The following is a 13929-nucleotide window of genomic DNA, read 5'->3' on the forward strand; positions in this document are numbered from 1 at the left end:
TATATATATATATAAATTCCCAAGACAGGCAAAATGACTGCATACATTCTCTGAAATAGTCACTTTATCAGTACAGCATAGGGTTCAACGTGGCAATGCTCTGTGAAGAGACTACAATTTTCTAGTGCACCCTTGTAATGGTTCAGTCTTGCAAATGTTTGATTCTGAATGTATCACAAGAAAAAGAAAGGTATGCTTTTCTAAGTGGTTAGGAGTAAACAACATTTGGGGGAATTAAAAACCATGTTCAGATAATTTGTTAATGCCTGATAATGTAAAGGTAAACACTCAAAGCATTAGTTCTTTCTTCTCCTTCTACTTTATTTCACGGATGCAAAAATCAAGGAATGTATTACCGGTGATTGTGTCAAGCAAGGGGTGCTATTGTATCACTGCTATTTTAACACTATGTGTATAGTGTGGATAAAAGAACATTTCACACTGTTACTCCACAACAAGTTTATTATACATAAGTTCAGCAAGATATGCAATCAAAAAGACAGCAGTTCTGTACTGTACTTCAGACTGCTCACAGGAAAAACTTGAAGAAACAGCAACTTCTGAGTTCTTCTGTTATATCTTTAAGCTGTTTGGGAGAAAGGGAGGGTTGGTGCAGAGAGGAGGGGGTAGGTGGAGTAAGGTTGGAGTCCTACAGAAGGGAAACCACTGGCAAAGGAGCCGTTTCATACTGTGCTCCTCTGAGCTCTCTATGCCTCTCTCAGTATTCTCTGGAAGTCTGCATGCACCTGTATGTTTCAGCTCTCACCAGTATCTCTCATTCCTACTGGTTTATCAGTGTTGTCATGTTAGCAGCTCATGCAGCAGTCAGCAGGAGAGAGGCAGAACTGGACTTCATAGACTCAAAACAAAAACTCAGAGCAGAGGAATTGTGTTTGGAGAGCTTTTGCATCCATCTTGAGACGTAACAAATCTGAGGAACAAACTTGCCTTGCTGGAATGAAGGACATGACAACATGCAGACTTTTATGGAAAAGGGTAAGTTGACAAACAGCTGAAGTTAATGTTGGTTGTTTGGTTTTTACATTGATGATTTAAAAGTTATTTATGTACATGTAAACTTCTGTAATAGACCTTGGGAAACTGTACAGGACTGTAGCAGTACTATATAATTTTCTTTCCATAAGCTGTGTTTTATCTCTTGGTGAATGTGTATGTGCACAGTTGTGTTATGATATGTTGGCTGGTCTGTGGCTCATCTTTGGAGCAGACCCAGCTGCTCTGCTTCTCTCAGGGTATGTCTTGTTCTGTCTTGATCATTTGTTCAGACATCTCACATGTCCAGAAATAAACACGCTCACTCTCACATACATACACAAACTGCCACACACAGGAAGCAGCAAGACACTGTGATGTCTTCACTTCAGAGCTGATGGGATTTTTCTTTGCCAGTTCAAATGGAAAAACTGACATGAAAATCATTGATCTGTTTTACCTTTACTCAAATTATTAGCAATTTATTCAGCCTGGGGTGTTTGTGGGAGATTGCATTGTAAGAATGTAAAGTTATTGTCCACCAACATTTGTTACTAAAGTATATTTCATATTTAAGTTTCTTGCAGTGGCCAATAAGCACAGTGGCATTTTTTAAAATTGGTTGTTTTATGCCAATTTTCATTGATTGTAGTTGGAGCTGTCACTGTATTATGTGCTATTTAAGTATGTGTTAGTATGATCAGGAGCCCAAAGAACAGGATGTTCAGTCATGTAAAAAAGAGAGCATACACTGTTTCGGTGCTATGGTTTTACTTATCACAAACAAAAACACAACACGTCATGTTATGTTGCCTAATATTTGTTAAACAAAAACTAAGAAAAAATAAAGAGGCTGTTTAACAAAACATTAAATGCACCCTGTGAGTCAGTAGTTTGTAGAATCACCTTCAGTAGCAATAACTTGAAAGAATTGCTTTCTGTAGGTTATTATCAGTGTCTCACATCACTGTGGAGGAATTTTGGACCACTCAGTTGAAAACTCAGTGACCTGAAGAAACAGTGCTTCTTTAGGTCATTGAGTTTTTTTTAGGTATTTGTTTATGGACTACTCTCTTAAAGTCCAACTGCAGCATTTCAGTTAGGTTGAGCTTTACCACAGATGGCCTCATATTGTACTGTATGATCTTTTGGTATACAGGAGTTTATGACTGCAAAGCAAGCCCCAATCATCACTCCTCCACCACTGTACTTGACAGTTATTGTGAGGTGTTTGTGCTGGTAACGTGTTTGGTTATCACCAAATGTGACGCTGTGCATAATGATCAAACAGTTTTACTTTGATTGTGTCTAAACAAAGGACATTGTTCCAGATGTCTTTTTTTTACAGATAGACTTTTGCAAAGCTGTTCCTAGAAATGTCTTTCTCTTAGCAGCATTTGCAAACAAGCTGTGCTTGTTCAATCTTCTTTCTAACTGTACTGATATGAACTTTAACATTCGATATATTAAATGATACTTATTCTGAGATGTTGCTCTTAGGGTATTTTTGAGCGTAGAAAGATTGGCAACTGTTTACAATATTTTCTACTTCTTAATAATCTTTTTCAATGTAGAGTGATGTAATGCAAATAGTTTGGAAATGGCCTTAAAACTCTTCTCAGATTGAAATGTAGCAACCATTTTCTAATATCCTTGATGACGAGGATTTGATTGGCTGCTCCTGTTTTCAGTTAACATTTTTAATAGCTGAGGAAACCATAATGCCGTTTTTTAGTTGTTTTTTCACTGTTTCTCCATTTCAGCTTATTTCTTTTAAATAATTACATAATATGAATGATAGTATGAATTGTTCATTTAAGGTTGTATTTACCCAATTCTGTGAACTGGTGGGGACCAGATTATTATTTATTTCTGTCTTAATATGTAAAACCTTAGAACAGATATGAACTTTCTTTCATACATGATGTACTTGTTTGCATTAAGCTGTTCACAATGGTTATAGAAGTTTGTGGTTAATAATTAGCTTTCTAAAGTAACTGCCAAAATAGTCCTTGTTTAATGAGAGTAATGTTATACATTGTTTACCAAATATTGATGGCAGCTTAATTGGATGTTTACAAACAAGCTCACAGTTGATAGCTCTGGTGGTAATGAGCATAGATGGTGTTACTAATTAAATTTTATTTGTTGTATATATCTTCATGGGTACAGTTCTTTTTTCATAAAAAAAAGAAGGAAGTGTCTCTGTGAAATTTTATTACAACTTGACAATCTTGATACATGGAAGAAGCATTTCAGTGGCAGTGTTTTTTTTTTAAATAATACTTTTTAAGGTGCTAATGGAAGTTGATGTTTTTATGTGAAAACAGTCATTTTTTACTTTGCTGCTGATGTAGTTATGTAATGATATATATATATATATATATGTTAATAATGTTTTTTGGAATACTGCCTTCGTAGATACAGCGTCAACGTAACATTGTGATATGCTAAAAACACAGCTTGATGTCAAGGACTTCACATAACATTTTACATGTTATTTCAGTACATACCAAAATGATTTATAATCATAAGTGATGCATTTAGGATCCCATATCACTGTATTTATTAGTTTAATATTGGCATAGTTTAACAAAGTGAATGCCTGCAGGGATTAGCACGAGGCTGGCAGAACATGTTTGTTTCTGTTGTGGGTTATTTTCTTTTAAAACCAAAATGCTGTCCCAGGATATCCTGCAGGAAAAACAGATTGAAATAGCTCTCCTACCATATTTATTTCTTAGGTCTCTCCAATGATTAGTGTTCTTAGAAATACTAGCCATATATGTATGTACACACAAAAAATATGGTAAGGGTTGTTGGGAAGAGAAAGGCATGTTTCGAGCGCTGCATGCTTCACATTCTTAGCTGCTGACCTCTATGGAAAATAACAACAGCCGAGCATGAAGGTCACACTGCCATAGCTAGTGGCTGAGGCTGACTTGTTACTGGTACCAGGTTTGTTGTTTATAAGCTATGTGCTGTTCTATTCTGTTATTGTATAATGTACCAGGGAAGAGGGCTATAGCAGTTAAAACAAAGCTTATTTGAAGTTATATAGGACTAAAGTTACTTGGCTGTCATTGCATGGAACTATAGAAACTTTATCTTATAAATATAGACAACAAAGAGGTACTCTTTAGAAATGATCAGGCTTGGTTGTGAGGTGATACTCAGGGAACCTAGGAAATCAAATTAGTTTTGCTTGGAAAATGAAAGGCCTATAATCTACATCAAAGGCCAAGTTAAGCTTAGGCTGCAGGTGAAAGGACGTGATAGAAAACTTGTTTCCCTGCAGTTATTGGCAGGCGGCTTTGGGCTGAAAAGACAGTCTCAGAGCAGTGATCACAGACCATTTCACTAAATGGTTTAGAGTAATCCCTGAGCAAACCAAACTCTGCTCGGTTGATTACATATAAAGGAAATATCTCTCAATAAAAATAAACAAGCTGTTTTCGATGAGGCAACCTTTAGTTAAAGTTTATGTTTTTATTTGCAAAATGACATATTTACACAATTAACTTTATTTCTTTACAACAGGTCTGTAGAAGACAACATGAGCAGATTTTTGATAGGCATCGTAAAATGTTTTGTTACGTTTGAGTGCAAAATATATAATCTGTTGTAGCAATATTTTCAGTTATTGTGGTCATATTTCTCAGTGACCTTTTATCCACTTTCCCTACTTTTCCAGCTCCTGTTGACTGCTCATCTTAACCAATGTGCAGACTTCCAAAGGAATTGCACTGATAAAAATGTGTCAGAATGAGAGAAACAAGACTCATAACACATGCGATTAAAATGTCTTCAAAACATATAAGGTTTAATTTGACTTGATTTTGACTAAGTATATTAGAAACACACTACTGGTGAAAGCTTAGTCATTAAACTGATGTACACATTCAGACCGGCTGGGTTGTAATATGTAGTGGTAAAGAGTCAGTGCATATAATGAGTTTGTGTGATGTGAATACAGTTACATAGGGATTGGTAATGCGATTAAAAAATTGTCATGGTACTTCACAGAGCCATAACTTTCTGTCAAGAAGAAGCAGTGAGCAATGACTAGTCTTAACCGTTTTTTTTTTTTTTTTTTTATTCTTAGGACAGTCCCTGTAAAAGGAATTCTAATAAACTAATTCCTGGTACGCCTGCCAGACCACACGTTCGCCGTAGGCTGTAAAATATGACCTCTCTGCTTCCCCTTTTCTCTACTCACTGTCCTTTTGACCCCTTCTTGTCTTTTTTTTTATTCTTGGTCTCCTTTATCTTCTTTTCCTTCCTTTTCTGCCAGTTCCTGTTAGGGTTCTTTCTGGCTTTGGTAACAAGTTGTTTGGTGAATGTTCCATTTAATACTTGTTCAGATTTTAACGTGGTTTTCATCAGCACTGTAAATATCTAAATTATACTTTAACTAGTTTAAGGCTAAAGTTGATCTGAGTTTTCATTAACATGGATTAGAGTGATTAGCCAAAACATTGCTGAATGCATGAACCTTAGAAAACTGATCTGAATAATTTGATTTAAAGTTAATATAATTCTGTACTAGGGTGGAAATCTTTAGGTACATAACAATTCAAATAGTTCATGTTTCAGATGGCTGCGATGTGATTATAAAAAGATTATTGATCTTTTTTTTTGTGTGATTACTTGACTACTACTACGTTCTGAATGAAAACATGTAACATATTCCCATACTGCCTATCGTCTGACACACGTAATGTTTTGGTTGTTTATCCACAATGCCCTGCGTTGCACCCACAGTGCCCTTTACGTGGTAGTCCGAGCTATTTGGTTTACTTTAAGCTAACCGAGAGCTATCTCCCCAAACAAACCTCTCTTTCTGAGCAAACAAAGCCACCCACAGAAGTACCTACCCATGCCAGCTTTTAATGTAGGGTATGGGGATATTTTCCTATCTTTAATCAAGAGTGTAATTTTTTGAGTTCTTGTTTTCATGCTCAAAAATCAGCAACCCCAGAATAGTTAAGTTTTTTTTTTTGTATTTGTTTTTTTTTTTTTTTGCCACCACAGTTTACTATTATAATCATTTTATGCTTTTCCTCTTTACTTTTAAAAGTAGACACTTATTTGTCAGTAATATTATAACTCATTGGGTCTGTGGTAAATCTTTAAGATCAGCTACTGCCTCCACTAAGATGACTTCGTGACAGCACATAAAGTGTAGATAATAAAGATCTACATCAGGGTGGCTATGTATTGGATTTTGTTTAACAATCTTTCCAAGATGTGACGTCAAGGCACATCCTGTAGGAATAATAGGGTGTAAACTTTGGAAATACTGGTTGGTTTTATGTAAAAAAAAAAACAAAAAAAAAAAAAAAAAAAAAATTTAAAAATTTAATTTAGTTGACAAAGTTTGCAAGGCAGACATCAAGGTAATCCAACTGAATTACTCAACACTATGAGTAGTACATTGTGATGATTCTGCTACATATTTGAAAAACCTACAGGAATGACGATCAGCTCCATATGCATGCTAATTTACCGTCGGTTAATTCTCTAGTAAAAACAGGATATCTATGTCACAATTTATGATTTCCTTAGCTTTATACTTGGCATACAGTACATTTGTATGGGTACAATTAATTTTTAAATAAGTACTTTTACGGTGAGTTATCAAGTCACTGTTTCTTTAATTAAAAAAACATGCATATATTAAAAGAAAAGCATAGTAAAAACATAATGCTTACTCGAGATTGTTGGTTTGAGTTATCTATACTTGTTTATTGAAACCTTCTGATTGCACTGTCGAGAAAAACAAGGGCACCCTCAAGTAGGTGGGAGTTATTTTCTTGGGCAGCATTTACCTTGTATTTTATTGACTGGAGACGTTTAGCAGACAGCTCATTCGGCAACCCAAAAGAGAGAAAAAATATCCAAGAGCACAAGTTTTGAGAGCACAAATAATATATTTGAGTGTGAGAGAAAGAGATAAAATTTTAGCACTGGAGGTTTAAACCTACAACATTAAACTTGAGAAGAGGAGCAGGGATTTGAAAGAAAGAATGATATATTTGAGAACAAGAAGAGACTTTTTGAGTGTGAGAGCAGAGTTTTGAGAGAGAGCAATATAATATTTGCGTGTGAAAACAATAAATCTTGCTTTCAAATCAATTACACTCTTGATTAAAGACAGGGAAATACCCCCTTAAGAGGATTCCATCTCAGTCACCATCTCTGTTATCTGTTACGCTACAGACTGTCCAGGTGGTACACTTCCATAATTTCAAGTACTGCCTTTTGTGCTGCTCAGTGTTGTTATTAATAGTAAGAGAACTGATTTTTTTTACATTTTTACATCGATTCAGAATTGTCCACATCGCAATGCATTGCAAACTGTTTTTCCCCACTCTTATTCTGTATAGACTAACTTCATTTAGCTGAGTCTTTTCTTTACATTCTTTAAAATGCTGGTATGATGAGCTGTAATGTTATCAGTTTTTACAGACATCTTTAGTGATTAATGTCTTGCTCCAGAGAAAGAACCGCTGCCTTTTTATGTTGTCAGTACACATTTACTCACACTAGAAAACACCTTTCTTGACAGTTCCACGTGTTTACAATTAGAAAACTGATATAAACATTGTGATTTACTCAGTGCAAATGATATTCCTGGAATTCAAACAAAACAACTCTGAAAAAGAAATCTAGCTTGTAATGTTGAATAAAGCAGATATACACTGCCTTAGTAGACATACCTATTGCTTAATCTTTAACTGGAAAGATTAATGTTTTCACTTCACTTGAGTGCAGAAACCCTTCTGCATGTGAGGCCTCACTGCATAACTTTCAAAACCTGGTGGTTGCTTCTAAGAAATCTGGCTATTGACCAGTGAGCACTACCAAAATAAACAGCATACTGTGAGGGGATTAAGGGTGTTGGAGAGCTTCTAAAATTACAGCCCTCAGAACATATCCAGATGTTGTCTTCTTGTTCCTCCTCAGGTAGCACACGTGACAGAGCTGTAATGTGCAGAGGAGATAAGAGTATAGAGAAGTATGGAGTATGGTTCATAGAGAGCATCCCTCTTTGACATTTTTGTGCTCCTCTGGACTCCAGCCGGTGGGCTCAACCCGCAAGAAAAGCAGAGGGCCTCAAAGTATGCAGCTTGGCCCTGTCTTCTGTAGATCATACTTTAATATACTAAGGGAAAAATGCAGGAATACTGTAGAACATAGGTTCAAAGCCTATTTTCCTTGAGGACCCCCTTCATGCAAATACTAAAAAGCTGTGGAGCCCCTGTCCCATCCCATGCTGAAACCATGCTTGATTTTATGCTTTCATTAGTGAGATTCTCACCATAAATGCTCTAATTTGGCTGAGTCCTGTCCTTTGATGAAGTTAAAATTAAATTAACAACATATTTTCTTTTTTATTTATTTTTTTAATAGGGACAAGTAATCTGCTCTGTGGTGTTTGCCAGATATGTTTTATTAATTAAATGTTGCAGAAAAAATCCAGGATAGCCATGAAGTGCTCCACTACTGTAGTTCCACCTGCTCACAGACCTTACTAAACCCCTGTACATGGATGAAAAATGATTAGATGTAGAAGTTGTAGTTTTAGAAGTGGCTTTTTTAATTGTATTTTTGACTGAGGATCCCCATATATTCACTTTAGGTTCTGGTTTGAAAAATTGCCAGTTCCATGTGAACAAAATGTCCAGGGGCCTCATTTCTAAAACTGTGCATATCAAAGATGGGTACTGGTGGCGTACGTAGGGAACACAGGAAATGTGGTGCACAAAAACCCCTGGATTTATAAAAGAGCGTGCATGCATGTCCAATACCTGTTTACCTTTATAAATCAGTATTAACTCTAAAGTTGCTGCACATGAGGGAGCTCTTTGCTCTCTCCCATGGTGGCTAAAAAAAAAATGAGGTCAACGCCCTTCATAAATATTCATTAATATAATTTCAGTGACGACTCAGGACGGGAAAAGAATCAAATTTTTTCAGAATGAGAGATTGAGATCCTGATGGACCATGTTACAAAACGTAAAAAAAGTTTTGTTACCAATGCCAGAAAGGCAAAGGAGTGGCAGCAGGTGAAAGATGCTGTCAACACTATTTTAGAGGTCAAGACGCGCCACAGGCACTGGATGATGCAGGTTATTCAGTCCTTTCTTTTATTAAATTAAATGAACATGTACAGGCACAGTGGAAATTGGCACCTGTTTATTTAGTGTTTCTTTATTGTACCTGGTGGTTCTAGCTGGTTCAGCGGTGCTGCAGCTGTGGTTGGGGAGGGTGAGGCCACTCCACAGCACCGTAGCAGCCAATGTCCTTACAGAAGAAGTCCAGCGTGACACAAACAACGCTATTAAGGAGGCGGCCAAGGACTTGCTGAAAAAAAAGGGCCGTCTTGACGGAAATGGGGACAACACTCAGAAAGCCTCTGATTAAAAAAAATAATAATAAATAAATAAATAAATAAAAAAATTCTTCACCTCTAATGTGTTTTCTAAACACTCCAGCCTCAAGTCTACTCTCCACTTTACTGTGTCTTAGAATAAATGAGTCTAAACTGGTGAGCAGCATGTTTGCATCACATAATTTGGACCTTTAGAGAATGAAAATGCTTTCAGTTAATGACAACAGATTCAATTTCCAATTTGCAAATTCCCTCGCTGAATAATAAAGTATTTTTCATTTCTTTCATTAGATGAAATTTCATTTTACTCTCTCTTGGTGCTCTTATTACAACATAAGTGCAGTCAAAAGCGCCGATTACATTGGAGAAACTGAATATTGCGGCAAATTGCATTGTTTTCCTTGCCTTATCACCCCCACTGAGCCTCTGGGCTCTTTGGGCCCTGGGCCCTTCGCTCTGGCCGCCTTGGATGGCCAGTGCTTGGCGGGGTTGGTGGCTGCTAATCTTGGCCCGCCGTGCCCTGTGCCCTGTAACTGCGGGGGGCTCTCCTCTGCCACTGTCTGGGTGGATCCAGGGTCACCTTCATGATGGGGTGGCTTGGTATCGTGCTCCAGGATTGCTGCTGATGGCCCGGGTCTCTGGGCTGCCCTACTCTGCCTCTAGCTTCTGTAGAGGCGTGGTCGCATTTGCACGATCACACTCACCACTCCTCATGACTGATCACTCCTTATTCCTCATACTCTGCATGATGAGTTGTCCATTGGGTTTATACACTAAGAGATACTAGGAACTCTTGATTACTGTCAGCTCTATATTTTTTTTATTTTTTATTTTTTTGTAAAAGCTGTAGGAAACTCTGGTGTGTCTCTGTAGTGTAGCAGTTGTCTGGTCATAGTTTGGATTGAAGGGTTGTTGCCTTCTATTAATTGTGTTTTTGTCTCCTCTTTCTTCCTTCTGCTTTACATTTTTTGCTTTTTTTTGCTGTCTTCCTCCTTTTTCTGTCCTCTCTGGTCTGGTCCAGCAAGATTACATAGATTCCATGATTAAAAGTAAATAAATAAATAAATAAATAAATGAATCAGCTGATTATGAAGAGGAGCCTTATATCCATAAACCTCCCCTTGGCAAAGCATTTTTTTTCAGTACAACACAGCAACCAGACCATTATTCTGTTTGCTAGGACAGGACAGTTAAAAAAATTCTGAATAGCTAGAGTTGGGGGAAACACCCTGATTGTAGCCTAATTGACAAGCGAAAGTCATTTTAATTGTAATTATTAATGTAAAACTTATTTTGTCTGGTACATTTTGGCAGCTTACTGTCCACCTAATGTAGCGTGAATGGTTCTTATGACATGTAAGTTTTATTTATCAATGACAGAACATATGTTAGCGATTTTGATTTTTAAGAATAACGTCTCCATTTCTGTTATAAATCCGGATGGTCTTTTTTGTTGTTTTTTTGTGTGTTTGAGAACATGCGCGCTCAGGAGTATCAATATCAAATTTGCCTCTTCATTCATTTTTGCAAAAAGCTTTAATATATAACATGTGATGTGAAAGGTAATATTTGATTTGAATTTTGTGAAATTTACACAATTCACATCATTTCTGTGGTTTCATTGTTGTGCCATTGGTGTCGCAGTTTCCTGTTTCTTCAGTTTTTTTGCTTATGGCAGAGTCAGAGTTGCTGTGGAGGTAGGAACATTCACCTGCCTAGTTTTGTTTTTATAAATCCCAAAAGTTAACTATAATTGCTGTTCGCTGGTTTTTGTGTGTACGACAGCTTTATAACTGAGGCCCCAGACGATAAGAAAAAACTTGAGTGGGCACACTACAGCTCTTCTCTTTGTGGACATAGACTTAATTTTTAATCACAATGGTTCTGAATGGTCAAAGCCTCCGGGACCCCCTGTGCTCTTTGGGGAACCCCCTTGCGGGGGTCCCAGACCCCAGATTGGGAACCACTGCTGTAAAGGAAGTTATTAACTCTGTCTTAATATGTTTAAATGGTGATTGTGGCAGTTGTTCAGCTACATTTAATTCACGTTTCACTCCCACATGTTAGCTAGTGCATGTGTTAATGCTTTGTTACCTGTTATTTTACATTCTAATTTTCTGTATTGTATACTGATGTCCAAGTTAAGAAGATTTTCCAGCTTTTATAACTCTGCCATATTCTTTCACTTTCTTTTACTCTATCTTGCTTCTTTCTTCACAATTGAATTTTCTATTTCTTTCAAGTCATTGTCAGTTTTCCATTAATTTGTTTAGTTTCATTGGTTTTCTTTTTACATATTTGTTCATAAGCCTCTCAGTAGCTGCTCAGCAGTACTCTGAACCAATCAGAGCAGCCCAGTTTTAGTTTGATTTAGATTTTGTTTGATTAATTTGTTTATCCACACTGTCACCAGTTATAACCTCCAGTACTGAGCATATGCCTATAGAGAAGCTTAGCAAACCTGTGCGTTTTACATGGGATGCCCAAATAGATCTTCTCATTCATACCATAAATTTTACTTTTATGTGTAGTAGTATGTTTACTCTGCAAGATGTACTGGAGAGAGATAAAATGCTGGCAGACTGTGGTGGGCAAAGGACTTCTGTGCATCGTAAAACACTGTTACTGTGGATTAATGAATTAACAAATAACTCAATTTTGATTATTGTCAATTTAGTTGATATCATGTTACAGTTTGGGAAATCTAAAGTGTAAAATGTTATTGTTCCTTTGTTTATGTTTCTCCTAGACAGTATTGATATTGATATGGACCAACTGAGCATACTGATAAATTAAAGTTGGCTTTCTGATAGGTAGACTTAATAATTTGTATTTCCAATATTTTGTTTTTGTTTAGCCACCAATGCTTCATATTGGCAACAAGTTTATATGAACTTGGATATTGACTCATAGAGTTCATTCTTTGTCATGGCCAGTGCTCCAAATCTCAGTTTTAAAGACAATGAACTGGGTCTGCATCAGAACTGAGGGGAATCTGGGGAAAATACAGTGACAGATGGTGTTTCACACAACACTTAAATATGACTAATGAACCAAATTGTTGATGTAAATATTCTGAATAATTAATTTTGTGTAATTCAATTAATACGGTGCATTTTATATTGCCGAGTATAAATATATTTATTTAAGCTGGTGTGTAGCCCTTTTATGTGTGTGGTGTTGCGTTTCAGCTTCACTCTTCACAAAATTAACTGAATTGTTCTTCACATTATTCCTCTGCAATTTATGTAGACTGTCCAGATTCTGCAAATCCTAGCACCTACAGAAGGCACAACAGCAAGCTAGGTAGTTATCACACAAAATGTCATGGCATGGTTGGCTAGTTTGAGACAAAAGGCCGTTACATACTCTGCAAGAACTGAGAACTTTGATGTTCTCGATGCGTGAAGAACAAAACAATGTCATTTTGTTCAGATGACTCCGGTATGGGAGTTCTTGTGGCTTGTTCTTAACAAATTTGCTGAGCAGAACCTTTTTCTTGTGGGTAGAACAATTTCTATTCTGATCACGACGTGTGTTTACATGGATTGCGTTTAAATTGAATTAAAAATTCTCACGTGTGTGAAATTTTTCCATTTTCTGAATTTCCAGAAAGAGCAGAAGAACAGGAAACATTGATTTCAAACACCACTGTGTCTGTGTATTTGTTTCCATCTCATCACTTTGAGTTTCCCCCAACGTTTCTGCTTTCAGTTGTCTCAACCCAGACCCTAAAACATCTGTCATCAAGCCACTACTGAAAAAGAAGACTTAGACTTGTCATTCATGAGCAACTGCAGGCCGATATCAAACCTCCCCTTTCTTAGTAAGATTATAGAAAAAAGCTGTGCTTCAACCACTACACAACTTCCTGACACTAAACTGTTTTGATGTGTATCAGTCAGGTTTTCGGCCACACCACAGCACTGAGACTGCTTTATTTAAGGTCTTTAAGGACATCCGCTTGAGCACAGATAGTGGAAACATTTCAGTCCTGGTACAACTGGATCTCAGTGCTACATTTGACTCAGTTGACAGTAACTTCTTACTAGATCGGCTAAAAACTGAGTAGGACTTTCTGGCACTGCAATTAATTAATGTGAGTCCTATTCAAAAGACAGGGACTACTTTGTGTCTAGAGGTAACTATAAATCTGAGCGAACTAAATTAACAATGCTCCACCCTGAGGCCACTGCTGTTCAACATGTACATGCTGCCACTCTCTCAAATGATGAAAAACAACAAAATATGTTACCATAGCTATGCTGATGACACACAAATCTACATTACCATCTCACCAGGAGACTATAGTCCAATCCAAATGTGACCTGAGGCATTCTGATTCACGCCAGTTCTACCTTAAACCTCCTGGTCTTTACGAAAGATCCTTAGAAGGTGTAATAATACGAGAGCGGAATAGTGGCCTTCTGTAATGTATTACAAACACTAATGATTAAAACAATAACAATTGTAACAATAACAACCCCAATAGAATCACTTTAAAATGGATTCAACTTGTGCTGGCTCACGGTGATCTG

The 13929-nt window shown here is 36.8% G+C and overlaps 1 long non-coding RNA gene across 1 annotated transcript in view; it reads left to right on the plus strand.

Annotated features, from left to right (window-relative positions):
* Window positions 1–711: 711 nt before the first annotated feature.
* The window catches only part of LOC121654459, a 43688-nt gene continuing 30470 nt past the window's right edge, over window positions 712–13929 (plus strand). The window contains exon 1 of the long non-coding RNA XR_006012953.1: window positions 712–996. This is a non-coding gene — a long non-coding RNA (uncharacterized LOC121654459). The remainder of the gene's footprint in view (window positions 997–13929) is intronic.

The sequence above is a fragment of the Melanotaenia boesemani genome, chromosome 15, assembly GCF_017639745.1.
Source record: "Melanotaenia boesemani isolate fMelBoe1 chromosome 15, fMelBoe1.pri, whole genome shotgun sequence".
NCBI lineage: Eukaryota > Metazoa > Chordata > Actinopteri > Atheriniformes > Melanotaeniidae > Melanotaenia > Melanotaenia boesemani.